Raw genomic sequence first — 4210 nt, forward strand, 5'->3', positions numbered from 1 at the left:
CTTTCAATTTTCTTTTAGGAAGTTACATTTTTGTACACCGAATGAAATTTTGATATTCTTTAAAAAAAAAAAAAAAATGTTAAAAATCCCAAATATACTGGTAGTGTAGAAAAATATCCAACCTGCTTGTTTCCATGTACTGTACGAACATGTATGTATGTATACCACATGCTTGATATAATACTTCTAACATGTCTTCTATTGAAACCATGTACATGTAATTATTTTTTCGCAACACAGCCCACTTCAATTCATGCAGAAGAAACAGCAACGTTTCAGTTTCTGGGTCCCCCAACCTCAAGTACAAATGACATCATTTTCCCCCGATTCCCACTCCTTTCACGATCAATTTCTCCCGATTTAAACCGCAGCCCCCAGACTCATCCCGATGCTTCATCCAAGACAGCATGAATCTTAAGACAGACTCCCAGAGCAAGGAGCAGAAGATGTGATCACCGAGTGCTTTTAAGATCCGAGCATCCCGGGAGGTTTTTGCTTGTGAAGGCGGTTAGGAGAAGAAAAAGAGGGGGGGTTGGATGTGTGGGAAGGAGTACTGGTTGAATCACTGAATGCTATGAATAGTACACGTAGCAGGCAAATTGTACCATTAAGGCTTGGCATATCGGAGGTAGGAATTGCTTCTAAGAACTGGGAAAGGCAACATATTCACAAAGGGCCTTGAGTGGTTTATGTTTGCATACGTTTGGATCCAAAAGATGTCCAGACTTATCTATGGCTATAGACCTTGTGTAATCTTTATTCAGGACAAACCTTACACGAATGTTGTGGGGAAATTCTGCTCCTTGCTCTATGGTTGTACATGTTTGTATGTACTACATCATTATTATTATTATTATTATTTATTCGGCCAAATTACAAGGTACAACAAGCAATTCACAAAAGTAAACAAAAACAATCCTATCCAAGCTGGCCAGGATTGACAAAAGTATAATAAAACACTGTGACTCGAAAGCCTGTCAATCCTAACTTGAATGGTACATGTAACATACAAAATATATTAAAAATTAGGTATAAAATTCAATGAAAAATAAGACCGCCTTAAAAATAATACTTAAAAAGATAAATAGATTTAAAAGATTACAGTTACAACAGTTTTCTCAAGGCAAGAATAGCTGGCATAAAAACCTAACAACTGCAGATTATACAAGACTGGGGAAAAACAGACAAACAAGCCAAAACAAAACTAACAAACACCCCAACAAACTAAGAAACAAAACAAGACAGGATAAGACTAAACAAAATGTAACAAAACAAGTCAAGACAAGAGACAAGACAAAGAGACAAGACAAGACAAGACAAAACGAAACAAAACAAGACAAGACGCAACCAAACAAAAAACAAACAAACAAACAAGACAAGACAAGACAACAACAACCACACAACAACTTAAAAACACAGAACGAAAGATTGATACAGTAAACAAAATAATTTACAATGAAATAAAAATAAATAATAATAATAAGCAATAAAAACCTGATAGAGAAAAGTAAAAAATACAGTTGACATGCGAGAAAAACTACGTCAAAAAAAATTTCCATCCAATGAACAAGAAAAGCAACAACAAAAGTATCAATAACAAAATAAATACAAGTAATAATAAATGATAAGCAACCGGAAAAATAGGCCTGAAAACCAACATTATTTCAGACATAAATAAATGAATAAATAAACAAACTTAACCACAAAAGAGGAAAATAATATAAAATAAAATAACAATGAAATAAAAGAATGATGGCAGTTTACAGTGGAAAAATATACACATGAAATTACTTTAAAAAGATTAAAGTAGATCAAAAGAGTTAAACACTTGGGGGGGGGGGGCTATTTCCAGCTCAAGGTTTTAACACTCATAATAATGGGCGGATAATCGGGTGTTAAACAGTGTGAATGAATCAATTAATAGAGAGTCCCTTACATGCGATGGCAAACTACTCCAGATTCGGGGGAAGACATGACTAGGTGTGTTTTTCAGGGTTTGAGTTCTAGCATAGTGGTGACTAAATGTGAGACAATCCTGGTGACGAGTGTTCACTACTGTGTTGGCCTTCACTGATTGGCAGTCAACTAAGTTAAACAGGACTTTAACTGTGAAGGAAACTATGTGCTTCTGTCTACGTGTATCTAGAGTCATCCAATTCAAAGCATGCAATCTGTCTTCATATGACATTGCACCTTTGGGCTGTTTGAGGCACATTCTACTTGCCCTTCTCTGCACTCTCTCAAGTTTGGCTGCATTGGATGCTGTGTATGGGAACCAAGCTGGCAACCCGTATTCCAGTACGGGCAAAACAAGTGAACGATAGAGGGATGTCAAGGCCTTGGTCGAAGCACCACCCGCAATATGCCAGATAAAGCCTAATGTCTTATTGGCCTTTGAGACAGTGGCATCGACGTGATCGTTCCAGTTCAGTGAATCGTTGATGATTACCCCAAGATATTTGAATGTAGGTGTAACATTGAGCGATTGTCCGTGAAGAATGTAACTTGGAAGAACTGCTGGTTTCCGGGATCTGGATATGTGCATGACCTTGGTTTTCTTGATATTCAGCTGCATACCATTGAGATTACTCCATTGTTCAAGTGCAGTCAGGTCCAACTGGAGGGCGAGTTCATCTTGGGGTGAGTGGATTGGCTGATAGAGGAGTGTATCATCCGCAAAGAGTGCACAGTTTGTGGGTAAGTCATGAGAAATGTCATTAATAAACAAATTAAACAGGAGGGGGCCAAGGACACTGCCCTGAGGAACACCTGAAGTAACTGGTGCCCACTCGGAGAAGCATCCCCGATACGCAACTCGTTGTTGACGACCTATTAGAAAGGACTTTATCCAGGTCCATGTCGATCCACGAATATTGAAGTTGCTGGCAAGTTTGTTAAGTACCATATGGTGAGGCATAACATCAAAAGCCTTACTGAAATCGAGGAAAATTACATCGAGTCGAGGAGGGTGCGGTTTATCCAAGATAGTTGCCCAATCATGGATTGTGTTTGCAAGCTGGGTGACACATGATTTGGAGGCAGTGAAACCATGTTGCTGGGGGTTGCCGAGGCAGAGTGATGTTACATGGTCGTTGATGTTGTCAGCGACAGCCCTCTCCAACAACTTGCAGATGATTGATGTCAACGCTACTGGACGGTAATTCTTGATATCGGTACGACTGCCAGACTTGAAAACCGGAGTTATTTGTGAGAGTTTCCAATCTGCTGGGACAACGCCAGTAGTTAGGGACGAGTTCATCAATCGCATCAGAGGCGGAGCAATTGATGATGCAGTCGCTTTTAAAATCCTTGGTGGTATAGCGTCGTGACCTGGTGCTTTATGAGGATTTAAGTTGGACAGCGACTTAACAAGCCAGCCAAGGTTCACTGATGTGGGGTGAATCTCTGGAATTGGGAAGTCACAAGATGGTGGGGTCTCTGCAGGAACCCCTGTTGGAGTATGGACAGAGGTGAAGAACTTGTTGAATGCATGACAAATATCGGCAGGCTTGTGGAGCTGTGTCTCGGCTGTCCTGAACGCAGGTGGGCATTTGGATTTCCTTTGGTCCTTAACAAAGCTCCAAAAGCTACGTTTGTTGTCCGGCAGAGCAAACAAGTCATTGATGTATTTCCAGTACTCCTTCTTAGTTTTGTTTTTCACCTCATTACGGATAAGTTTATACCTGCTCCAGTCACTGCTGTCACCGTTCGATTTGGCCTTGACGAAGAGCTTTTGTTTTTGTTTGATGAGGCGTTTCAGTGCAGGTGTTATCCATGGGGACATGCGACGATTGCATGTCTTCCTGGGGATGCTGTCTCGAATTGCTGCATCCAGTATGTCCATGAACCCCTCCCATGACTCCGTGGGATCACTGTCCTTCATGAATGCAGTCCATGGCGCAAGATGTAAAAGTGTCTCCAAATGTGAGAAGTCGGCTTTCTTGTATTGCATAAATGAGCGGAGGATTTTGGGTTCAGGGGGAGTTCTGTTTGCAACAAATGAGAAAAACACTGCGTGGTGATCGCTGCTGACTGGATTTGCTACTGTTTCTACTGAACGGAATTTCTCCTGCCGGTTTGTGAAAATAAGATCGATGATAGTCCCAGACGATGAAGAATTATTTGATGGGCGGGTCACTTCATCAACCAGTTGAATGAGGCCTATCGAGTTGATTACTCCTTGCAAATTCGTCAGTGAGGAAGATTCTGT

Source organism: Patiria miniata, unplaced genomic scaffold (assembly GCF_015706575.1).
Source record: "Patiria miniata isolate m_02_andy unplaced genomic scaffold, ASM1570657v1 HiC_scaffold_14, whole genome shotgun sequence".
Lineage (NCBI taxonomy): Eukaryota > Metazoa > Echinodermata > Asteroidea > Valvatida > Asterinidae > Patiria > Patiria miniata.